The following is a 27,619-nucleotide window of genomic DNA, read 5'->3' on the forward strand; positions in this document are numbered from 1 at the left end:
CCTACATGATATGGTCTGTATGACAATACATAGGACAGTTAGATAGATGTGGAACTAGTTAAATTATATATATGTAAATCCCAACATATAAATATACATTATAAATATAAATATGTAAATCCCATCTTCAAGGAAGGAAAGAAATAAACATTTCTTAGGTGCCTAGGATGTGCCAAGCACTTTACAAATATTATCTCATTTGATCCTCACAATAACCCTGTAAGGTAGGAGCTATTATTATCCTCATTTTACAGTTGAGGAAACTGAGGCAGATAGAGATTATGTGACTTCCCCACAGTCACACAGCTAGTAAATGTTTGAGGCCAGATTTGAACTCCGGTCTTTCTAGCTCCAGGCCCAGCACTTTATCTGTTCTACTCCTTACCTGCCTCAGAAAATCTCTAGTGGGAGGCGCCATAGGGCAGAATCTTAAACCCAGCTCTGTTCAATATTTCTATCATCAATTTGGATGAAGGCATGGATAAGAAGATTATCAGGTTTTCAAGTGAACCAAAGCTGAGAGCTACAGCTAATTGGTTGCCTGATAGAAGCAGGTTCCAAAAAAGATTTCATCAGGTTGGAAAGATGGACCAAATGAAACAAGAAGAAATTAATATGGACAAATGTAAATTAAAATTTGAAAAATATATAACAGAAATAGAAGATGTAGCTAAAAAGCAGTTCATGTGAAAAAGGTTTGAAGGTTTTACATACATTGTGACATGGCACCAAAAGAATTATAATGATCTTGGGTTGAATTATGAAAGTCATGCTACCTAGTAATTGATGGTACAATGAGTAGTGTTGGACTCAAGAAGACCTGAGTTCAAATCCTGCCTTACACACTTAATAGCTGTGTGACACTAAGCAAGTCACTTAACTTCTGGCTGCCTCAATTTCCTCATCTGTGTAATGAGGATAATAATCGCACCTACCTCTCAGGGCTCTTGTGAGGACAAAAAGATATATTTGTCAAGTGCTCCACAAGCCCTAAAATGCTATACAAATGCTAGTTATTATTCTTATTCTTATTTATTATTATTCTTATTCTTATTATTAAATGTACTTGTTATCTCACCCTTAAATTGTAAGCTCCTTGTAAGGATTATTTCACTGTTTATACCTGTATCTGCAGTGACTATCACAGTACCTGGTACATAGAAGACATCTAATAAATACTAATTTATTAATGATGAGTTAATTGTACTCTATGCTCTGTTCCTTTCTGTGTACCACATTTAAAGAGGGAATTTACCCATCAGAGAATGTCCAGAGAATGATTGGAACCAGAGTGACAAGGAAACCATGTCAGATGATTAGACTGGAAAAGAGAAGACATGGGAGAGGATGGGGGTGGGGAACACCATAGTCCCTTTAAACCCTGAGTGGACTTTTTGATCATAGAAGGATTTGATTTATTCTGGCAAAAGACTAGGACCAATGGGTTACTAGGCAGGAATGGTGCAGCTGAAAGGACTTCAACTTGGAGCTACAGAGCACCTGGGTTTAAATCCTCACTCCATCATCTATACCACCTGTATGATCTTGGCCAAGACATTTAACTTCTCTGGGCCTCAGTTTCTTCATCTATAAAATGGAGCTGTTGGACTCAATGACCTTTGAGGTTGTTTTCAGTTCTAGATTTATGATTCTATACTTGTTAGCTCAGTATCAGAACTTCCAAACAATTAGAGCTGTCCAACCATTTAATGGATTGTCCTGTGAGTTTGTTCTCTGTCAATAAAGGTTCAAGCATATTTGATGACAGCTTATCCATACGTTATAGAGGAAGTTTGTATATGGTATTGAGTACTACACTAACTCATATGCAGGGTCCCTTCCAAATCTGAGTCTCTATGACTCTGTGATTCTTCAGTGAGTATAGTCTCATGATTGTTTACCAGACCAGAGCAACAGTACCAGGGGCGATGTGATATAATGGATAGAGTATTGGAAGTGGAGTGGGGAAAATCTGGGTTTGAATCCTGCCTTCAAAACTTGTTAGCTATGCGGCCATGGAAAAAGTCATTTAGCCTCTCTGAATGTCAGTTTCTTTATCTGTAGGATGGGAGAAATAATATCACTATTACTTCTGAAGGTTGCTGTAAGGCTTAAATGAGGTAATCTAGGTAAAGTTCTTTGTAAAATTTTATAGGTACATACGTAGTAATTTAAAAAAAAATGATGGGGAGGCAGCTAGGTGGTGAAGTGGGTAGAGCACCAGCCCTGGAGTCAGGAGGATGTGAGTTCAAATTTAGTCTCAGACACTTCACACTTACTAGCTGTGTAACCTTGATCTAGTCACTTAACCTGGATTGCCTCAAAAAAAAAAGTGACATCAATCTGCCTCTAGCTTCCTGGGAGTTTACAATCTAAAACACACAGCACTGAGATCAAGAGCTTATCAGGATCCGTGGGTACGATATGCATGTCTGTAGGTTAGACCAGGATTTAGCACACTACATGCAGGGGGCCAAATCCAGACCAGTGCCTGTTTTTGTATGGCCTGTGAGATAAGGATGATTTTAACCTTTTGAAATAAAGGGTTTTGTGTTTTAAAATAAAATTTCATTACATTTAAAATGGTAAAAGCTATCCTTAGTTTGTGGGCTATATGAAAGCAGGTGGTCAGATTTGGCCCTAGGGTTGTAGTTTATTGACCCCTGACTTAGACAAGCATGAAAAAAGAGAGGGACAATAAATGGGGGGATGCAATTGTTGCAGTGGTATTTGTGAAAAAGTCAACTGAATCATGGGATGGACTCCAGTGTACTGGATGGCTTATATGGAAAGGATTTACATGAAGGTAAGGTCAGAAGTATACAGAATGAGGAGGCAAGAATGGACAGGGCCTTGTGTCTGCACTGTATCTGCACTGATGGTGAGCTCATGGATTACCTGACATTTCAAAGTGTTTGTTTAAGAACACGAACTTCTGATTTCTTCACTTTATATTCCATTGAGTTCTATCAATCAATCTGCAGACATTGAACAGGGCCTGAGATAACGGTTAGAAATGTGGCCACTACATCAAGAAAAAATTTGGTTCAAGGCGCATCTCGGATACATCTTGGCTGTATGAACCTAGGTAGGTCTCCTACCCTTTGTGCTTGAGACAACTCTCTAAGACTAAGTTGTAGAGAAGGTGCCAACTAGCATTAGTAAAGGGAGATTCCTCACCAAATTCCCTACACCAAGGAAATGACAAGCCCAGTTCTTATTCCTATGGATCCCTACCTGTGCAAAGTACCAGACACTGCGTGAAGCACTCGTTCTTTCTCTGAAGGAGTTCACCATCCATTCACAAACACTTAAATACACTAAGGAAAGGGTGCCTGGAGTAAATCTTTTCATAAAGCAATTAATCTAAAAGGTTTTTTGCTTATTGAGATGTCCTAAAATATATTCACCTGTATCACAAAGGGGAAGCTGCAATGCCCCAGGTGCCCACCTGAGCAAACAAATACACTTGCTCCTGAATCAAGTAAACCAAAGTGGACCTGTGGAGCTTAGAAAAGAATTGTGGCCTTTTCTTCTATACCTCTAAAACTGGCCTATCTCTTTTGGCAGCAACCATCCTTTAACTGGCAACTTCTTCCCAGGGGCCTGGGTATAATTATCTGCCTAACTCCAATGGCTTCCTCCAAAGGCATCTCTAATCTACATCCTCAAACTGGAAGGTGATTATTTCCTTTTTTGATCATTTAGTTTCTTTTAGTATTCAAGACTTCAGAAAACTTGGCAACTCTGTATTCCTTTATAGCCTAACAGGGCAATTGGAAAGTCTTTCATGTGCTGAAGCTCTTCTCCTTTCATGCCCACCGGATCGAATTGGAGCAGAGATGCTATCTCGTTCCTGCGAACCTGAAATGAACTCAGACCAAAGATTGGTCGTGTTGATAATAACGTCTCCTCATCTTTAATTTTTTTTTCCTGCTTCTTTAAGACTCTCAATTTAAAATGCAAATGTTCCCTTATTGCCTTAGGGGAAGGAACTGACTGGGTTGCAGAAACCAACTGGTACTAAATGGTATGGTAGAAAGAATAATGGGCTGGGATCATAGATTTTGAGCTACAAGGGACCTTAGAAGCCATCTAGTTTAACTCCATTTAGTTTACAGATGACTAAACTTTCTCCATTTTTCTGCACTGGGTTCTAATATTGGTTCTGCTACTAACTAGATACTAAGAAGTCATTTCATCTTTCTGGACCTCAGTTTCCCAATTTAGAAAATGGAATTGGACTAGATGATCTCTGCATCTTTTCCAGCTCTAACATTACAAGATTCCACCCTTTGATTTTCTTTCTCGCCCTTGTAACATACACATAGTCAAGTAAAACGTCCCTACATTGGCTGTGTCTGAAAATATGTCATTCTACATCTTCAATCAATTTGATTCTCTGTCAAAAGATGGGGAGCAAGTTTGCTCATCAGGTATTTGGAGTCATGGTTGATCATTACATTGTTCAGCGTTTCAAGTCATTTTTTTATAATGCTGTTGTCATCAGAGGCAAGCCTGGAACACTGGCTTCAAGACTGCCTTTAGCCAATATTCCAGATTGCGTCCATGTTATATAATTTTAATGCAATATAACTATGCACCTCTCTACTGTCCAGTCATCCCTTCATTGGCTGCCTTTAGTCTGGGAACTGAGATCATAACCTGGATGTTTTAATTGTTTCTGGACAAGTCATATCACCCCTCCTCTGGGCTTCAGAGCCATGGAATTATATATACAAAGAATGTATCATCCATGGAATGAGGAGGTTGAACTGCATGGCCCCTAAGGTTTCTTCTGATTTTGTCTCTGTGACTTCTGGGACTCTAGTATCATAATGTGGCATATGCCTCACCATTATTTCAGGCAAGCTGTGGCCCCACAAACCATTGTTGTAACTCTCTGGACCAAAATATTCAATCCTGACAACCACCCCTTTATCTATATTGTCTTCCACTGTTAGAATGCAAGCTCCTTGAGGTCAGGGATTGTGTTGCCTTTTGTATTTGTATCCCCTGTACTTAGTACAGTACCTTGCTATAGAGTAAGCGTGTAAATGATGATTTTTTTTATCTATTCATTCCATAAGAAATGAGAAATACAATGAATCCAGAGAAACATGGGAAGAGTTCTGTAAAGTAAGGCAAGAGTGAAGCAAACAGAACTATATAAAGTGACTCTAACAATATAAATGGACACCCCATTGAAAGGCAGCTGAACTCTGAGTAATTATCGTAACCACTATTGATTCCCAAGGACAAACGCTGAAACATGCCTTCCTTTTATCAGTGAGGGGTAAAGGCAGGACTACTGATGTGGAGGATAAGACACAGGGCAGAAATAGTTGTTGTATTGGTCAGTTTGACTTAACTATTTTTTCAATGCAAGGGCAGGTTCTGGGTGAGTAGAAGGTTACACTGGGAAATGAGGCATACAGTACAAGACAGGGTCAGTGTGTCAGTTTTGCTTAGCTGTACTTTGCTACAAGGGAGGATCAATCATGTGTGTGTGTGTGTGTGTGTGTGTGTGTGTGTGTGTGTGTGTGTTAGGGGCAAGGATGTGTTTGGAAGTGACGGCAATGTTAGCTCAAAATTTATCAACAAAGCATTATTTTCATTGGCTCCCAACCTACCTTTTTATCTTATCTCCTGATAATTCCTTCCTTAATCCAGAAGCACTAGCCAAGTAGGACTTCTTCTTGTCCCAAACATACCATTGCATGATTCCATTCTCCCTACTCTTACCTCCATGTTTTATCTCCTTGTGTGTTTTTTTTTTTCTCCACCTGGAATGGACTTTCCCTCGCCTGGTCAAAATCCTTCCCTTCCCTTCTGAGTTTGGTTCCTTCTCCTTTTATATGTTAATAATGAAATATTTCATAGCATTGACAGTAGAAAACGACTTCAGACACCATGCAAGGTTGGGGAATCTTGCAGCCTTGAGGCTACATGTGACCTTCTAGGTCTACATGTGACCTTCTAGGTCCTTGGGTGGGGCCTTTTGACTGAGTCCAAGTTTAATAGAACAAACCCTTTTATTAAGGGGATTTGTTCTGTGAAGTTTGGATTCAGTCGAAGGCTATGCTTGAGGACCTGGAGGGCTACCTGTGGTCTTGAGGCCACAGGTTTCCCACCCCTAATTCTAGTCCAACTTCTTAATTTACCTGTCTGGACAGGTTGAGTAATTGGCTGGAGCTCATAGGTTAGAATGTAGCAGAAATGAAATTCATACCTAGGTCTTTTGACTCCAAATTCTGTGCTCTATCCATTATACCACACTGCCTCATCTTACACTTGCTATCTCATACAGGGATCAGTCGAGGAAGGATCATAGATATAGAAATGATAAGGACTTTGGAGGCCATTTAGTTTGACCTCATTTTACAGATGAGGAAACTGAGACTTAGGTTATACTTGCTCAAGGTCAGAAAGGAAGTGGTAGAAGTGGTATCTGAACCTGGGCTCCCTGACTCCCAAAGCAATGCTGTTTCCATTCCTTCACATACTGCCTTCTTAGTTGAGGGTCTCCATCAGTGACTCCTGATGGGTACAACTTTAGGGAGGACGGAGATGAGCTATGGCAGGAGGCGCTGGGAGAGAGGGAAGGTGGGAAAAATATGGATCAGTTACTACATTCTCAGAGTGTTCAGTTGAGGTGAAGACACGACATAGGAAACATTGGATGCTGCAGGGGGGGATATGTCAAGTTTGGTATCAAGAACTGGAATGTTCCCTCTCCCTTTTGGAAAGGATCTCACTACTTCTTGTTCAGTCTTCAAAAAGTAAATGAAATAATCATGGGGATGAGAGGAAGCCTGGCAAGATGGGAAAAGGAATAGATTTGGAGTCAGAGGACCCGAGTTCAAAGTTTGATTCTGCCATGGGTTACCTGTGTGACCTTTGGCAAATTATTCACTTCTTAACATCTTCATCTGTAAAACAAGGGGTAAGACTCCATGATTTGTAAGGCCCTTTTCCAAATGGTCTATGATTAAACACTCAATCTCATTAAAATCAGGAAATTCCTACATGACCCAAGTCAAACTCAGGTGGGTCACATAGAAAGCACTTTTGCAAAATTATATTACCTAGAGATTCTGCTGATAAGTACAGGATCATAACTACAGGATATGTTCAAGGGTGAAATGAATGTTACTATGGAAAAACTGTCTTCTGGAATTTCACCCAGGATGGTGATTTTTCAACCACAACATTGCATTAAATAAGTTGGCATCTGTAGAGGGTAAAGAACTCTAGATCTGGAATTATAACAGCTGGGTTCAAAGCCTGGTTCCACTACTTATTACCTGTGTGGCTTCAGGCAACTCACTTCAACATGAAATTTAAAATGGAACCAGAACTGTTAAGAATTTACAAAAATAACTCCAAATTCACAATGGATAATTTTTGAAAGAAGAAACAAATTATTAATTTACCCTTACTAATAACCATAAAAAGGCAAATCCAAACAACTTAGGGATACCACCACATACCTCTTAGATTGGCAAAAGCAATGAAAAGCAACAAAAATTTAGTGTGTTGAGAACTTTATTTATTGCTGAATAAATGAATCAGAGAACCACAATTTAGTGGAACTTTGGGTGAAAGCATCTGGTAGTTTGCAGTAAATGCAATGTAAATAATGATACCCTTTGGCCCAATAATTCTACTATGAGAACATAACCCCAGAATGTTATTCTGCAAATAAAAATTTAAAAAGGAGTTACTAGTTCAAAGGTTTCTTTAAAGGCAGCTAGGTGGCACAATAGATAGAATGCTGGTCTGGGAGTAAGGAAAACATGAGTTTAAATCTGCCCTCAGTCACTTATTAATTATGTTGACCCTGGGCAAGCCAGTTAATTTCTATTTGCCTCAGATTCCTCCTCTTTAAAATGGGGATGATGATAGCATCTAATTCACAGGTATGTTGTAAGGATCTAAAGAGATATTTAAAACACTGTATGTTATACAATAGGCTCAATACATGCTTATATTCCCTTTTAATGGCAATGCTGGACTTGGAGAAAAATTCTAAGTCCAATAATAGATTAATGGTTAAATAAATTGTAGTCCCATTAATATTATGGACTACTGTAATATAATTATGATCAACAAGTAGGGAGGATGCAAAGAAATATGGAAAGACCTTTATGAAATCATTAGATTAGCAAAGGTTCTTAACTTTTTTATGTGTCACAGATGCCTCTGGAAGTCCAGTGAAACCTATGGACCCAGGTTCAACATAAGGTTATTAAGTGCATAAAATAAAATACATAGGGCTACAAAGGAAACTAACTCTATTTAAATATAATTATCAAAATCTTTTTTTAAACAAGTTCATGGACCCTAAGTTAAGCACCCCTAGAATGGATGGTCTCCAAGTTATCTTCCAGCTCCAAAGCTTGGATCCTATGATTACCCATTTTACAGATAAGAAAACCAAGGCACAGACAGATGTGGTGATTGGCCCAAGGTCACAAAAGTTGTAAATATCAAAGGTGGAATTTGTACTCAGGTCCTCTCATTCCAATTGTACTATTCTTCCCACTACACTCCACTGTCATCGTTACAACTCAGTTTTAATTGGTTGCATTGATGTTCAACATTTAATTCACCATAAATCATACATAATTTTTTTTCAGAAAGAGAGAAAACATAAACTGAAGGGGTTGTCGTAGATGGAGGCTGGACAGCTGCTTCAAGTTCCAGCAGCTCTGATCCTGATTGCATCTTGCTGTTGCTGTCACGTCTTCTGTCAGACTCTGTGCTTTTCACAGAGGAGATTCAGAGACTTAGAAGCATCCATGGAACTTAGTTTAGGCTTATGCCCCTTCAGGGACCATTTCTTTAGCTACACCCAGGGGAGCCTCCCCTCCCAACCAGAAAGACATATATGGGAGTAACTATAAAATCTAGTACAAAACATCTTTTTTTTCTGTACTGGTTATAAAAGTCAACATTATTGATAAATTAAATTACTATTGAATGCTGAAACTCTCCTTTACACAACTGCCCTTCTCTCTCTCTCTCTCTCTCTCTCTCTCTCTGTGTGTGTCTCTCTCTCTCTGTCTCTCTGTCTCTCTCTCTCTGTCTCTCTCTCTCTGTCTCTCTCTCTCTCTGTCTTTCTCTCTCTCTCTCCCTCCCTCCCTCTCCCTCTCTCTCTCCCTCTCTCTCTATCTCTCCCTCTGTCTCTGTGTCTGTCTCTCTGTGTGTCTCTCTGCCTCTGTGTGTCTCTGCTTCTGTCTCTGCCTCTGTCTCTCTCTCTCTGTCTCTCTCTGTCTCTCTGTCTCTCTCTCTCTCTCTCCTCATCAGAGGACCTGAGTTCAAATCCCAGCGCTGTCATATGTTAACTATGTGACCTTAGGAAAGTGCCTTTATTAATCCTCAGTTTCTTCATCTGGTTGTAACAGATGATCTCTGACGTCTCTTCCAGCTCTAAACCTGTGTAGCCATGAATTAGTCTCCAGTCCCTGCTGATCACATGGCTGATGCCTGGTAGCTAGTGACCAAACCATCAGTGGGGAAAGACTCCAACCTGTGCACTGGCCTATTCTCCCCACTCCAAGGCAGGGTGGGGTAGGACTCCCGTTCTATATATCTAGTATTTACTCCAATAAAGTGTACACTGCTTCAGGACAGGGCTGATCTCCATAGCCTTAGTAACAGTATCATTCCTGCACACAATAGGAGCTAAAATAAGTCTTGAATGAATGAATGAATGATCATAGTGTTGTCTATGACGTGGCATGTATCGTAGTTAAGACAGTTAGGGAGAGAAGCTGGCAGAGTCATAACTAGAATTCATATGACTATGGCAAGTACCACAAATCGTTGTCGTTGTTTCTCCTTTGTTCTTGAAGAGGACCATGGCATCAGGAAGGTGATGCCATGACTTGCAAATGAAGTGGATTTAAGTGAGGGAAGGCCATGCAAAGTCACCAGCCTCCCTCTCTCCTCTGGAGCCATCTGGGTCCAGTGGCAAGCTATAGACCAGTATGACTGAAGATGGCCCTGGATGCAGCGGAAGGAGGAAGCTGAAGACACAGTATTCCACTGAGGATCACAGGGGGAACCCATGACAGAGCCAGCAGGGGAGCATGCCCAGGGCTCCAGACTCTCAGGCCTCCTCCACCATATCATGTGACCAGGGTTCAAACCCAGAATCCAAGGATTTCACTTCTGCTACTCGTACCTTAAGTCACCCTGACTCCAGCTGCTAAGATCTGAGGCAGAAACAGCAACAGCCGCAGAGTTGACCCCTAATGAGAATCCCATTGTACAGAGAGGATACACTTTGAACTTTGACAAAGCATTTTGACAGCTCTCATCATTTGATCCTCTGAACAAGCCTATGGTGGTACAGAGGATAGAATGCCAGCCCTGAAGTCAAGAAGACTCATCTTCCTGAGTTTAAATCTGTCCTCAGACACTTACCAGCTGCGTGACCCTTGGCAAGTCACTTCACCCTGTTTGCCTCAGTTCCTTATCTGTAAAATGAGCTGTAAAAGGAAATAGAAAACCATTCCAGTATCTTTGCCAAGAAAACCCCAAATGGGGTCATGGAGAGTTAGAAATAACTGAACAATAACCACAAATTAAGTTTGGGGAAAGGAATATAAAGTGAGTAACTTCAGTTGACTCACTGTAGGGGAGGGTAGGGAGAGGAGACAAAGACTATTGGATAGTGGATGTTTGCAGAGAGGCTACCAGAGGGGACTGGGAAACAGAGCTGGGGGAGGGGTTGGGAACTCACTCCAGTCAGCTATCTGGTAACCTCCTATTCTAACATTATTCTTACAAGATGAGAGATCTCTGAGAGGCTGTGTGACATAGTGGATAGGCTATGTTCAAGTCCTTCCTCTGAAACATACTGACAGTGTGACCTTGGGCAAATCACCTAATCTTTCATTATTCTAGGCAACTCTCTATGACCATAGCTTGCAGACTTGCATGGATAAGAGAGGATTTCCTTACCTAGGAGTTCCCTAAATCAATTAAATCACAGATCCAGTCTGTATCCCTGTCCTATTCTTTTGAAATAAACTGCTGAAAATATCACTACTAGGTCTGTATCCCAAAGAGATCATAAAAAAAGAAAAGGATCTATGTGCACAAAAATATTTATAGCAGCTTTTATTGAGGTGGCAAAAATTTGGAAACTGAGGGGGTGCCCATCAATTGGTGAAGGGCTCAACAAGCTGTGCTATATGGATGTAATGGAATATTATTGTGCAATAAGAAATGAGGAGCAGGCAGATTTCAGAAAAATCTGAAAAGACTTACATGAATTGATGCAAAGTGAAGTGAGCAGAATCAGGAGAACACTGTACACAGTAACAGCAACATTGTGTGATGATGGAGTATGAATGACTCAGCTCTTCTCAGCCATACAGTGATATAAGACAATTATGAAGGATTCACAAAGGAAAATGCTATCTACATCCAGAGAAAGAACTGATGGACTCTGAATGCAGATTGAAGCATACTATTTTCATTTTATTTTTGTCATTTTTTTCCTTTTGGTTTGTTTCTTCTTTCACAACATGACTAATATGGAAATATGTTTTACATGATTGCACATATATAACCTATATCAACTTGCTTACTATATTAGGAAGAGGGGAGGAGAGAGAGGGAGAAAAATTTGGAATTCAAAATTTTATAAAAATGAATGTTAAAAATTCTCTTTACATATAACTGGAAAAAATTAAATACTACTTAACAAAAGAAATAAGCTGCTGAAATACCATTAGTTTCCTCCAAATTTTTAGCTCCCTAGAGAAAATCTCTGATTGCCCTGTCCTAACACAATGCTACAGACTGGTAATGCCATTTCAGGCAATATATCTGTCTCTCACTAGGATCTTTACAGGCTCAAGGACTGGTTCTCATCTGTGCATTTCAAGAACTTGATTGTTTTGTCAATTCATCACATAGGGACCAGGCTGAAGGGGGACAGATTCACTCTAAGCAAACTCACAAGAGAATGACTTATAAATCCAAATGCTAATTTTTCAAATTACAGTTAAGGATAACTATGTTTTTCATTGTCTGGGTACTTGTGTTCACTCTCCAAGACATCTATTTCCCACTTATCCAATCCTGGGATGGTGAGTTAGTAATCAGAAGGTTGCTTGATTAGCCTGAAATAAGGTCAAGGGGATATGGACAATTTTATGGGATATTTCACCTAGGTCGAGCCTGGAGAATTCTAATTCCATGGCAAAGCTCTCTTTTCTAGTAATCTGAATAATCATGCACACCAAACAGTGTCTCTCATCCTTGGACTATGAGAAATAAATAGACAAATTCTTTACTAATTCTCCTTTTCCAATATTTTTTTTTCATTCATAAACAGTGATTGTCATTGCAACATTGCCTCATGGTAGAATGTGACAATTAATTAGATTACTGCTTATCTTACATTAGTTACATTTTTAGATGTGATTTATAAGCCACATTTATACACTTTCTCTTAGGGCAGGTTATTTTCTAGGAAGATTTCCATAGGGGGTTAACCTCATACATTTTATGCTCATCCCTTATAAGTTCCAATTTCAGAGGATGAAATTTTCTAACCATACCCCTGGATTCTACATCTCTTGGTGATTTCCCCTTCCAGGTATTCAGCTTTCGTGTCTTGCTGATGACTGCCAAAGCTCTACTCCAGCCTTGTCCTCTTTCTTGAGCTCCAGAACTATATTTCCAACAACCCACTAAAGAGATCCTCTTGGATACCTATGGTAAGTCCAGGATTCTCCCTCTCCCCACCCTCCACAGTAGGAATTAGTTTTCCCTAGAAGACGACAAAACTGTTCTCAGGACCTGATTGGCTCCTGCCTTCCTTGATGTAGCTTCTGGTCATTTAAGGGCATAAGGGGAGGACCCTGTGATTCAGTTGATATCTGAAGGCCATGAGAGTTAGCATACCCTGCTTTGCTGACCAGACCAGTTTCCATAAGGAGTTAGGGGAGGTAATACGTCTAGACAAGTTAAGTGCCACTGTATCCTTGTTGCATATTTTTGTTTTAGGGCTAAGTTAACCTCTTTTTGTTAACTGCTCAATGACTTACAAGTGTATTATTTCATCCTTAAATTTAACTTGATCAGATGGAGTGATCTGCCTGCCCCTTGCAATCTCTTATGGGCATCTCAAACTCAACGTGTTCAATACTGAATTCATCATTCTCTCATTCTTTCCCCTTCAAACCTGGTAGATTATGTAATAAATATAAAGTTCTGAATTTGGAGTCAGAGGGCTTGGGTTCAAGAGGGCCAGCTCTTCTACCTACTATATACATGACTTTGGACTCTTTCTAGGACTTGGCTTCCTCACCTTAAAAAACAAATGCAGGTGTTAGATTAAATGACCTTTGAGGTCCATTCCCTATCTAAGTCTGATCTTATGACTCAAATCTATTCCTCACTTTAAATTTTCTATTTCTGTTAATGGCACCACCATCTTTCCAGTCATGCAGGATTAAAACCTTGACATCATCTCCTGATTCTCCATCTACCCTCACGTTCAAATAGTCAAATCAGTAATACCCCTAAAATAGTTCCATTCTTTTATCCATTTCCACAACCACCAACCTAGTTTAGGTTCTCATTACCTCTTTCCTGCATTATTACAATAAACTCCAAACCAATCTCCCACCTGCAGTCTCTCCTGTCCTCCCCCCCCTGGATCCATTAACAAATAAATGCTAAACTAATCTTTCTCATGCACAGATCGAATCATGTCTCTGCCCTCTTCCCAACCGCCAAGAAGTCCCCCAGTGCTTATTAAATATAGAACTCTTTAGCTCTCATTCAAGGGCTTCTATAATCATACTCTACACCTATCTTTTTTATCTCACACAAGATGGAGATCTCCTTCATTTTCTCTATAGTAAGTTAGTCCATAAATATTTTTAAAGTACTTCCTATGTGTCTGGCACTGGGCTAAGCATTGGATATACCAAAAAATAGTTCCTGATCTCCAGGAGTTCACAAACTAATGGGAGAGACAACATACCCATTTTACAGATAAGGAAACAGGCTTAGAACTGTTATATGACTTACCAAAGGTGACACAGTTAAGTGAATGTTCCGAGGCAGTATTCAAACCCAGGTCTTACTGATTCTGAGTCTCACATTCTATAATGTTATCTCATTTGATCTTCAGAAGAATTCATTTTACAGATGAGGAAACAGAGGCTGAGGCAGATTATGTGACTTGTCCTGGGCCAAACAGTTAATAAGGGGATGAGACAGGATTTGGACTTATGTCTTCCTGTATCTAAGTTGAGTACTCTATCAATTACCAGAGGTATGCTGGAGGCAGCTCAAAACCAGCTCTTGGGAATATATTGCTAAATTTTAGATGGAAGTATTTACACTTTGGAAATAGGCAAATGAAACAAATCAGAACTTGATTAGATCAGTTCATTTGCTCTTCCTTGTACAAACCTCAGACTTTCCCACCTCCACTTCTTTGTTCACACAGTTTTCTATGTCTGGTTAAAATCCCCAAGCCAGTATCAAACTCCGTGTAACCTTCTCTATAGTCAGAAATAAACTTCCTCCTATGACCTTCAAATACATGCTTCTAACTTGAAGACTTAGATTATCCAGTCCCTCCCTCTGCTAAAGCATTTTCTCCTTCCCTCTCTTCCTCCCTCTCCCCTACCCCTCCCTCCCTCCTTTCCTCTCTCTGTCTCTGCCTCTGTCTGTCGCTCTCCCCCTCTCTCTAATATCTATTTCTTTCTCTCTCTTCCTCTTCTCTCCCCTCTCCAAACAAAGAACCAAAAAGGCACACTTAATAAACTTTTGATTTGCCTTATAATTTCATTCTTCAATAGGTGGAGGAAACATCAATGATAGCACCTGCTATTTTGCCCAGTAAGGAGGAATTGTTGTCAAAACAGAAATGATAGGAATCTTGAAGGACAATTACCACTTCTCCTTAGAACTTAAGATAAAAAGAAGAAAACTGGGCATAGTCTGATATGCCTAAATTTTAAAACATTCACAGAAAGGAGAGGTAGGAACTTCTGGTGTAAAATGTGTTAAAAAAAATTCTGAGGATGAATGGGAAGCCCTAAAGAATGAATTACCAAAGTCATAAAAAAATTCCAGTGAGAAAAAAGGAGGAAGTTTCAAAAATTTCAATATTTATTCACTTAAAATAATAAACCTATTACATTTTAACATAAGTAACATTTTAATGAAAATTAGCTATGTTTTCCAAAGCAAAAAAAAAATTAGTGAGAAGAGCGGCATTATTTTACATATTTTTGCAAATCTCTTTAATGTCTGGCTCAATAGAAGACAGCTGGATTCTCCTTCTGCGTTCAATCTGTTGCAATATTGCTGTTTTGGTTGAAGTTTTCCTCACCTGAAGAAAATCTGGCCTCACACAGATATGTAGTGGGAAAGATGAGTAATATTTTAATAGGCAAATGCCTTAGTTTTATTATGAAAATGTTTTGACCTTGTAATCACCCTTTCTTTTTTAAATAATATTTTATTTTCCCCAATTACATGTAAAAACAACTTTTAACATTCAGGATTTTTAAAGTTTTGAATTCGAAATTCTATCCTTCCCTCTCTCCTCTTGCCTCTCTCTGAGACAGTAAGCAATCTGATTTTGTTTATGTATATGCAATCATGTAAAACATTTCCATATTAGTCATTTTGTGGAGTATAACTCAAACCCCAAACAAAAAAAAATGAAAGAAGGAAAGGAAGTGAAAAATAGTACACTTTTGTCTACATTCGGAAACCATCAGTTCATTCTCTGGAGGCAGATAGCATTTTTCAACATAAGTCCTTTGGGATTGTCTTGGATCATTATATTGCTGAGAAGAGCTAAGTCATTCACAGTTGACTGTCATACAATATTGCTGTTACCATGTACAATGTTCTCTTCATTCTGCTCACCTCACCCTGCATCAGTTCATATAAGTCTCTCCAGGTTTTTCTGAAATCATCCTGGTTGTCATTTTTTTCTCAGAGTTAAATGATTTACCCAGGGTCACACAGCTAGTAAGTGTCAAGTGTTTGGTCTGAAGCCAGATTTGAACTCAGGTCCTCCTGACTTCAGGGCTGGTGCTCTATCCACTGTGCCACCTAGCTGCCCCTTGTCATTTCTTAATGAAAAACTTTTTAAAGAGACCATTGTGGATATGCACAGGAAACTCACCAACTGACTTCAATTTTTAAAAGACATATGGAGGTAACTGTAAACAATATAAAATACTTGGGAGTCTACCTGCCAAGACTAACCTAGGAATCATATGAAAACTATTACAAAATACTTTTCACACAAATAAAGTCAGATCTAAGCAATTGGAAAAATATCAATTTCTAATGACTAGGCTGAGCCAATAAAATAAAAGTGATATTTCTGCCTAAACTAATTTACTTATTCAGTGCCATACCAATCAAACTACCAAAAATTATTTGATAGAGCTAGAAAAAAACAACAACAAAATTCATTTAGAAGAACAAAAGATTAAGAATATCAAGAGGACTAATGAAAAACAAATGTAAAGGAAGGAAGTTTAGCGGTACCAGATCTCAAACTGTATTATAAAGCACTCATCATCAAAACTACTTGGTACTGGCTAAGAAATAAAATGATGGATGAGTGGAACAGATTAAGTACATAAGACATGGTAGTCAATGATCATAGTAACCCAGTGTTTAATAAACCCAAAGACCTCAGTCTTTAGGATAAGACTTACTATTTAACAAAAACTGCTGGGAAAACTGAAAAAAACAATAGAACACAAACTAGGTACAGACCAACGTCTCACGCTGAGTACCAACTTAAGGTCAAAATGCGCGCATGATTTAGACATAAAGGGTGACACCATAAGCAAATTAGAAGAGCAAGGAATAATCAGATCTATCGGGAAGAGAAGAATTCATCACAAAATAAGATATAGAGAGCATTACAAAATGTAAAACAGATGATTTTGATTATATTAAAATAAAAATTATATTAAAACAGAAAGCTTTTGTGTGAACAAAACCATTACAACCAAGATTAGAGGAAAAGTAGAAAGCTGGGAAGCAATCTTTAAGGCAAGTGTCTCTGATAAAGACCTCATTTCTCAAATATATAGAGAACTGAATCAAATTTATAAGAAACCAAGCCATTCCCCAATTGTTAAATGGTCAAAGGATATGAACAGACAGTTTTCAGATGAAGAAATCAAAGCTATCTATAAGTACATGAAGAAGTGCTCTAAATAATTTTTGATTAGAGAAATGAAATTAAAACAACTCTGAGATATCATGTCACACCTGTCAGATCGGCTAATATGATGAAAAAGGAAAAAGATAAACATTGAATAGGATGTGGGAAAATTGGGACTCTAATGCACTATCGGTGGAATTGTGAACTGATCTAACCGTTCTGGAGAGCAATTTGGAACTGTGCCCAAAGGGCAACCAAACTGTGCATACCCTTTGATCCAGTTAATACCACTACTAGGTCCGTATCCCAATGAGATCATAAAAAAGAGGAAAAGGCCTACATGCACAAAAATATTTATAGCAGCCCTCTTCATAGGCAAAAACTTGGAAATTGAGGGGATGCCCATTAATCAGAGAATGGTTGAACAAACTGAGGTATATGAATGTAATGGAATACTATTGTGCAATAAGAAATGATGAACAGGTAGAGTTCAGAAAAATCTGGAAAGACTTGTACAAACTGATGCAAAGTGAAATGAGCAGAACCAGGAAATCATCGTACACAATATTAGCAACATTGTGTGATGAATGATTATGAATGACTCAGCTCTTCTCGGTAACACAATGATCCAAGACAAGTACAAACGACTCAAGAAGGAAAATGCTGTCCACATCCAGATAAAGAACTGATGGACTCTGAAAGCAGATTGAAGCATATGTTTTTCACTTACTTTATTCTTTTTCATGTTTTTTCTCCTTTTGATCTGATCTGTTTCTTCTTTCATAACTGTGATTAATACGGAAATATGTTTTACATAATAGCACATGTATAACCTATATCAAATTCTCTACCATTTTCAGAAGAGGGGAGAGAAGGGAGGGAGGAAGAAAAATTTGAAACTCAAAATCTTGCAAAAAAAGGAATGCTAAAAATTGTCTTGACACGTAATTGGGAAAAAATGAAGTACTATTAAAATTTTTAAACAGCATATGGAGGTCATGGAATTAACAGTACATAATGAAAGATGAATACACACTCTAAGTATAGCTAAAGCACAGAATGAGTTGAAGCAAGGAATGCCAAGGACCACAAAAAAATTTTTTTAAGCTCTATTGGGGAAAAGAAGATCAAAGAAGGAATAGGACTATTGCTCAGGGTAGATGAAACAGTGATAAGAGATGACAAAGAAAAGGCAGGACTTTTCAATTCTTAACTTTTTTTGTTTCAAGGAGACTGATCTTTGGACTGGAAAGGATAGACCAAAAAGACTAATAAGGATTCAAAACCCAAGATAAATAAGAGGATAATTTAAAAAGCACTTGATTGCCTTTGATGTCTATAGACTTCATGTTTATAGACCCTGGTGAAGTATATTCCAGAGTCCTGAAAGATCTGAACAATATGGTTGTTGAGCCACTCACTCTTAGTGATCTTTGAAAATGTATGAGAAAACAGTGAGAAGAGCAAATGTCCCAGTTTTCAAAAAGGGCAGGGGGAGTCCATCCTGCAGATGACAAACTGGTAACTTTAACTTGGCTTCTGGGAACAAAATTCTAGATCATATTACTAGAGGCAAGATTGGTGTATAACTGGTAAAGGAAGTGGTCATCACAAAGAGCCAGACTAGCTTTTATCAAGAACAGGTCATGCTAGGTTAACTTCATTTCCTTCTCAACAGTGTGACTACATGAGTAGATCCGAGGAATGCTGTAGGTCAATTGCCCAGATTTCAGCAAAATCTCATGTTATTCTTATGGACAGAGATATGGAAATAGTTTAGTGGAGTCAACATCTGACTGAATGAGTGGAGTCAGAGAAACTAGTAGCCGATGTCATCTAGGAGGGAAGCCTCTAGTTGAAGCTCTAACGACATGGCCTCATCTCTTCGTGGCTTAACATTTGTATCAATTATTTGGATGAAGTCATAGAGGGAAAGTTTTGTCAAATTTATAGATAACCCAAACCTGGGAGAGGTTGCTAATATTGAGGATGATAGAGGTCAAGTTCCCAATAAGACTTTGAAAAGATAGAATATTAGGGGAAATTTAATAAGATGAAATTTAATAGGGATAAATTTAAAGCCCCACACTGTATAAAAATATATTTCAAATGAATAGGAAAGGAAAGATGTGGGCAGGCAGCAGTTCATCTACAAAAGACATGGGAGCTCCAGCACGCTGCAACTCCAGCAGAAGCCAACAATCTGATATGTCAGCCAAGAAAGCCGATGTCCTGTCAGGTTTCATGACGAGAGGGCATAGTGCCAGAGAGAGGGCAACAATAGTCCCCCTGAACTGTGTCCTGGTCAAGTCATATCTGGAGTATTTTGTTCAGTTATGGGCACTGATAAGCTGGGGAGCATCCATAGAATAATCAGGATGATGAAAGGCTTGGAGATCATGCTATCAGAGAAATAGTTCAGGGAAGTATGGATAGTTAGCCTGGAGAAGGGAAGACTTAGAGGAAACATCACAGGGCATCTTCAAGGATTTGAAAGGTTGTTACATGGACGAGAAATTAGGCTTCGTCTGCTTGGTCCCAGAAGGCAGAATGGGGATCAATGGGTAGAAGTTGCAAAGAGCCAAAGGTAAACTTGATAGAAGGAAAAAAAAAACTTCCCACCAGTTAGAGCTCCCTAAATGTAGAATGGGTGGCTGCAGGAAGTAGAAGGGAGGCTGGATGATCACATGTTGATGATGTCGTAGAGGGGTCTTGGTCAGATGTGGGCCTCAGTTAGCTGGCCTTGGGGGTGTCTCTCCTATCTCAGGTTATGTGATTTTGTGAACTGCTCTGGTACTTTGTACCTCTCACATCCCAGCCCCAGATACATCTGTGATTCCACAATCTTTTCACAGTCTACTCATTATATTTATTTGTGAATATCTTTTCCCACACCCCACTATAAGATTGTAAGCTCCCTGAAGGCAGAGATTTATGATAATCATTACTGTGTCACTCTCAGTGCCCAGCACAAGGTCTTGTACATAACAGGCATTTGATAGTTTTTTTTTAAATTGAAAGGAAAGAGAAGAGAGAGAAAGGGAAGAAGGGGGGACAAAGAAGGGGGAAAAGGTTAGGAAGGGGGAGAGGGAGAAAAAGAGGGAGAAGGACAGAAAGAGGGAGAGAGAGAGGGAGAGAGAGAGGTGGAAGGATAAAATTATCTAGAAAGAAAAGTCAAATGTCCCCTCCCCTACAATGTCCTCAGATGGCTCTCAGTGGCATCCACTTGGTGAATTACTTATCTTTTGTCCAAACCATTCACTAGATCCTTTTAAGACGAAGAGCCTAAGTATCAGTCTTGCAAAGGCAAGGTGCAGGTTCTTGCAGGCGTGTAAAATAAATGATAAAGAAAGAATGTGACCAGCCTGTTAAAGCCTCCAGGTTTTTTCCACCCTTAATGGCCATAGCTCCATATATTCAAAGGTCCAAGATAGCACAGATGAGAGAGATTTCCAAGCAGGCCCAGCTCATATATTCTAATCTATATTGATTATAATAGTGAAACATATGGTGCCAAATGTAAATCAGTTTAAGCAGATCATTTGACCCAGCACGAGTTAACTTATAGGTGAAGTCCCTTGTAAGTCCTGAACCTGATATTTTTATATTAATTCCTATAGTGACCAAATTAATTTTTATTCCACTGAATGTTATCTCTTCTTTATTGACTTGAGACATCTCTTCACAGTGTGTATCTAGTTAAATAGCAGTAATTCACTGGGTATTTCCCCCTCCCCCTCTTTCATAAGGTTTTTATTTAAAGAAATGAAAACCAAGCATGGAAAACTAGACGAATTCCTTTATTCTAAAATATCAGTCTCTAGATGGCTGTAGCCAATATTCTTTCCATCCTTTGTGAGTATCATTTGAGGCTGCTCTGGGATCCTCATAATAATAACTGACATTTATCTAGTGCTTTAAGTTTGTACATACTTTACAAATATTATCTCATTTGAACCTCTTGGTGGATACCAGAGGTATTATCATCCCCATTTGACAGATGAGAAAACTAGGTGTGCAAGTCACTTGCCTGCCATTAGCCATACTTCTAGTAAGCATCAGGATGTGAAGCCAGGTTTTACCCATTGTCAATCCCATGTTCTCTCCACTACAGCTACCAGGCAAGCTCGTCCCATGTGTCACAATCATCATGATATCATTATTAGAGATTTTGTATGCATATCACCCAGTTTCCTTGCATATCAAATCTAACCTTCTCTGCTTCACATTCACAGCCATGGATAATCATGATGACCCAAAAAACGGATGAAAGTATAAAATGGCTTTCAGTCTTTGCAGCCCCACTCTACCTCCACAATGATGTCTGTAGAGTGATGAAAAGGTGGTCAAGGGTACTAAAGTTTGTGTTTTTTCGACTATCTATGAAAATTGATTTTACTGTTGGTCACTCCAAATCTCAGATTTTTGTCTAACAACCAAGTTGATATACTTCTGGAGGAACTGAGTCACAAGCATATTGACATTGTTCATAGAAATGAAACCAGAAACATGTAGAAATGATGGTTAAATGGAAAGATGCTCTATGGGTTCTCCTTGGGGAAGTCAACAAAGGAGTCAACAAAGTTGTTTTCACCACATATCCAAAGGCAGTAAGAAATATCATTTCACAAGACATTTGAATATCTTGTCTTGCAGTGCTCATAATGATTACAGGCAAAGTAACCATTTTTAGTGTGAAAGGTTTGGTGTCTGATTTCAAGTCTGAGGAGTTAGATGCAAATCCAAGGTCCTGTATCCTTTCATTCAACCTTCTCTGGGCCTCAGTTTCCTCATCTGTAAAATAGAGGAGTTGTTCTAGATGCTCCCTGGGCTCTCTTCCAACTCTAAATATGTGATCCTATGATTATGTAAGACAACTATCAAAATAGCTGCAATTTATGCATTGCTGTTTGCAGCAGAGTTCTGGAGCAGGGAGAAGAGTAGGAGACAGTTTTAGAACAGTAAAAGAATGCTGAATCTGTAGTCAGAAGCAGATGGTGGCTCAGTGGACAGAGCCTTGGACCTATGATCAGGAAGACAGGTTAAAATATGGCCTCAGTCACATACTAGCTGTGTGACCCTGGGCAAATCACTAAACCTCTGACTGTCTCAGTTTCCTCATCTGTAAAATGGGCATAATAATATCACCTACATCCCAGGATTATTGTGAGGATCAAATGTGATAATATTTGTAAAGAACCTTACAAATCTTAAAGCACTATATAAATGCTATCTATTATTATATTCTGGCTGTACCATTTACTCTTTGTGTGATTTTGGGTAAGACACCTCTCTGGGACTACAAAAGAGCCCTACATTTAGACTCAAAAGACCTGGGTTCAAGTCCTCTGTCATTTATTACCTAGTCAACCTTGAATTAGGAGTCTGACTATTATTCAATCCTCCTTGGCAGCATTATGAATAATAAACACCCATTTACCTTCTAGTTGCTTGGAATGAGGGGAGAGAAAATGGGGACTTGCTCCTCCCTCTCTTGGCTCCAATCAGGAAAATGGACTTCAATATGTCATGTTGACTGAATTGAGGAGTTGATTTCCCATCATGAATGGGACAGAACACCATTGATTCAAAATTGACTTGTCCCTTGGAGAAGGAGGTTGACACCTCTATAGTAAAGGAACCATCATCTCTGAACTCAGTACTTACCAGGCTATATAAGGAATGGGTAATGGCCCATTACCCATTGAAGATGAAGTCTTCAATGAAGTCAGGATGAGCAGCTAGACCTGACCAAACATACTCAGAAGCACTTTGTGCTGGAGGCTATATCATTTTAAAGGCACTCAGGATTAGGCCTTGCCTATCTAAAAATTGGGAAGATGTTGAAAGGATGGAAAAGATCACAGAAAGCATTACTGTTTTTTAAAGGAGACTAAAGGAAGACATTGGTCATTACCAAATCATGGGACTCCAAGTCTAGAACAGTATCCATAGAAGTGTCAAATACAGGATTCTCTGGCTCCATGGAACCCACAACTATCCCCAGCATAGCCTGAACCAGAGTGGAGACAGTAAAACAGGGACATTAACAGAAATACCTCAAAGATTATATAGTTCTACCTCCTTATTCTGTAAATAGGAAATTGCCACTCTGGAGAAGTGACTTACCCAAGGACATAGAGGTAGTACACAAGAAAGGTGGGATTTGGTCTCTGTCTAGAGCCAATGTTCTTCATAGGGGACCATACTGCTTCCAAGGAACTTGTGAATTCACAGGTATAACCAATAAGCATCCAAAAAAACTTGTGCTAAACTGGGATGTATTTGATTGGGGATGGGGGGAAGGAAGGGACTAGATCTGTGATTTCACTGATATTGGAAACTTAAGGTCATAAAACTCTCTCTACCAATGCAGATCAGCACCTGGTCTTCTGTATCATTCTTCGAGATGTAGGGGGCACTGAGAAGTCGTTATCTTCCTAAGATGATCTAGCTAACCAGTCAGTGTCAGAGGTGGAATTTGAACTCAGGTCTTCCTGATGGCAAGGACGGTTCTTTACACACTAAAGCACAATGTCTTTCAACAATTTGTTATTGGTTAATAGTAATAAGTTGATGGAATTGACCATATGTGCATGTATGAGTTTGTGTGTGTGTGTGTGTGTGAGACCATCAGGAGAGCTCTCATGCATTCTTAACTGGCCTAATTCTGACTGATGTCTTTACTGATGCATGGGATTTCTTACCTTGCTTTTGGTTCACTGTAACAAAAAAACAAAAAGCTCCAGAAGAGCCCACCCCACCCCTCCTCCAGCTCTACCCCAAGAATCAGCAATTAGTATAGCTTATTAAATTTGGTCCCATCAAGAGATTGAAACAATACGAAGAAAACGTTGAGTATTGGATAGCTCCTCTACGAGAGATTCCTGGAAGGATAAGAGAGGAGAAGGGCTCAGCATTAAAAGGTGTGGAGGAAGTGGCATCCAAAGGATCAGTTGGGTCACAAGCCCATGGAAGTACTTATGTCACAAGTGCTCAGCTTTTCAACATTTTTTTTGTACCTCACCCTTCCTGCAATTTAGACCTCCTTATATTGTACTTAGTGAGAAAGGGGGAGAAGATGAAACAGCAGAAGATGTGGATTTTTTTTTTTCCCAGCAAAATCTTGCCATTTGTTCTGATGGGAAATACATTCACAATTTAAAAAAAAATCAATAACAACAAAGCCCCAGGCACTGTGGAATTCGGAGAATGCTAGGAAGTGCCAAAAGCAGATGATCTGCCATTCCAAAAATTGAAAGGTTTGACTCCCAACAATCAAAAATAAAACTTTCCTAGAGTTAGGCTAATGTCTTTACCTCCTTCACTGAAAACTGACAAGGCAAACAGAGTCCCCAGAAGATGTATTATATTTTCTTAGCTGGTTTTAATTTATTAGCTGCCAGTTTCAATAAACAACCCTTCTTTAAAAGGTTGCTGCGCATTTCAGCAAAGACATCACACAAAAACAATCTGGTTCCCACTAGGAAACAAAAGGAAGGAAAAGCTTTAGAAAACTGGGTACCATTTCAAACTTTCAAAACCTTGTCTTCCCTTTTAGTTCCTCTCCCCAAAGCAGGACCTTTGGCCAGCCCCTGTTAACCCTTGGTGATGAAGCACAGGGAGAAAACTGGGAAACGGCAGGCATTGTATGACAGAGGGACATCTGAACATCTGCACATCTGCACTGTGGACTGTGCGTTGGATGGGGAAACAAGTATAATGAGCTTAACTGATGCTGTCTATTTGTATCTCAGAGAAATTAATAGCTCCTGGGGAACTGAATCAACGTAGAAATGGAAAATCAAGCTGTCTGTTGGTTACAGCTGTTGGGACTATTTAAAATACGGTTTCAGTCACCCAAAAAGATGTTGCTTCTGTGGAAATATGAGCTCAGTGGGAAAAAAAAACATATTTCCCCCTTCTCCATACATGCTATGAATTTTTATGTTTGTTGCTTAAAGTATATTTATTTCCTTCTTTCAGATTAGAATTAGAAGAAAGGAAACCTTACAGAGCATAACTGTTTCTGACTTGTCTTGTCCTCCTCTGACTCTGTGTACTGATGTATACTACCCCCCAACAGTTCCCACCCACATTAAAAATGAACATTTGTATTCCCTTTAATTCTAACAACAAAGACATCTGTCCAATCTGGGCATTTTCTGCCAAGAGAAGCAAGGAACTTATCTGTGAAGAAGCCAATTTCTTCCCACTTTCTCAATCTCTCTCTCTCTCTCTCTCTCTCTCTCTCTCTCTCTCTCTCTCTCTTTCTCTCTGTCATCATTAAAAATTATTGATGTCTTATTTTTACACCGTAGTCATTTTTTTCCAATTTGCCCCTACACACACACACACACACACACACACACACACACACACACATTGAACCCTCTCTCATTACAAAGAAAAGCACGTAAGTACAACCCACCAACATAGCAAATAGGTCTGACTGTACATCAAACATTCTTCACCCCCTGTCTTCCTTATCTTGCATTATGAATTCTCTGGGATTGAGACTGGTCATTACAATTAATCAGTGTTTGGCTGCCTTTGGTGTCATTTTCAGTTACATTCTTGTATAATGTTTTCCTTACTTCACTCTGCACAATTTTACACAAGGCTTCCCATGTTTCTCTGAATTCCTCATATTTGGATTTCCTTACTGTGTAATAGTATTTCTCTATGGTTCCATTCCCCAGTTTGTCCAAATACTCCCAGACGATGATTGGCCACTATTTTTCCGGTATTTAACAACCGTTAAAAAAAATGTCCCTAAGTTGGTCTGCAGCTCCAGAGGAGAGGAGAAGCAGAGCAAAAAGAGAAAGTACCAAACTCCTGTAGCCTCTGCAGTCTAATTCCTTCCAAAACTACATCTTAGACTTTGAACTAAACAATGAACCCTAAATCCCACTCGAGAACAAGTTAAGTCAGTACCAAAAACCTCTATAAGCTAAACAGAGTGATCTATGCAGAATGAAGCTTCTGAGTGAAAATACTGCTCTGATGAAATTATGATTCTCATGCATCTGCTTTATCAATTATCCAAATCAGCCGTAGTTACACCTGTGTTAAAGGTCACTCAACCATTGAACCACAGACAATCAGCAAATAAATTAACAGATAATGTTGAATTCATGTCTTTTAAAGGTACAGGAAGTTTAAGGTCCGTGTCTTCAAGGAACTTAACAATCTAGTTGAGGAAATATGAAAAGGCAAATAATAGTATGAAGCAATCTATATTCATAGTGTCATTGGACTATCCCCCTTCTCAAGGAGCTCTAGTAGCTTCCTATTACCTTCATGATCAAATAAAAACTTGTCTCTTTGGCGTTTAAGGAACTTTGAAACCAGGCCTCTGCCCTACTATTTCAGCCTTAGTATACCTCACTCCACTCCATGCACTCTATAATCCAGCCTCCTTGGCCTACAGTTATCCCTTCCATATCACGACTTGCCCCATCACTGTTTCGATGTATTTCAGGTCAGCATAAGAAATTATATGAGAATTTTGGAGGAGTTTTGCAGAAGCCACAGATGACATGTGAAGGTCAGCAGATGACAAAGAAAAAGTTTAGAAACTCACAAATGCATAAAATAAATGTATAGTATGGTGTAATAACCCAAATTTTACAATAAGGTATTGTAAACATCCCATAAAAGAAAAAGAAAAAAATTCATACTTCTTTGGTATGAAGAGAGGGCCAAAAGATTTTACATGGAATTTCTAGGTTGTTGGGGCACCATGCCCCTAACTCCCATGATGTGGAAGGGATAACTGTATTTCCTTTAATGGTTTCCTTAATAGGACACTCCATCTCTCTCATACTGGCTGTACCCGATGCTTGGAATGCTCTGTTCTCTCAGTTCCATCTCTTGGTGTTTTTGTTTTTTTTTTCAAGGCTCATCTTCTTCTGCAGGATGCCGTTCCTGAATCCCCTAGATGATTTTTCCTTTTGGGTTACTTTATATACTCTGTATATGTCTTGTATGTGCCTAGGTATTTGCTTGTTATCTACCCAATTCAAGTGTATGATACGTGAGATCAGGGAGTGGTTTTCTCTGTCTTTGTATTCCCAGTGCTTATCACAATCACTGGCTTATAGTAGATTCTTAATGATTTAGGCAGAATGTTTACTAGAATGAGACTGATATAAATGTAGCATATTAAGAGGATGGTGTACTTTACCCACTACCCTTTACTCCCCACTGATTCATTGCCCAAGTGAATGTCCTGATATAGACTCTGACTCTCTCTCTCTCTCTCTCTCTCTCTCTCTCTCTCTCTCTCTCTCTCTCTCTCTCCCTCTCTCTCTCTTTCTCCTTTCTGGGAAATAGTATCAAATCATCTATAATTATCTTTTTGTTAGCTCTAAGACCCCAGCCAGAGGCAACACTTCCGGCAAAACACTCAGTGTTAGATCTACCTCT

Source organism: Vombatus ursinus, unplaced genomic scaffold (genome assembly GCF_900497805.2).
Source record: "Vombatus ursinus unplaced genomic scaffold, bare-nosed wombat genome assembly UNPS02000749.1, whole genome shotgun sequence".
Lineage (NCBI taxonomy): Eukaryota > Metazoa > Chordata > Mammalia > Diprotodontia > Vombatidae > Vombatus > Vombatus ursinus.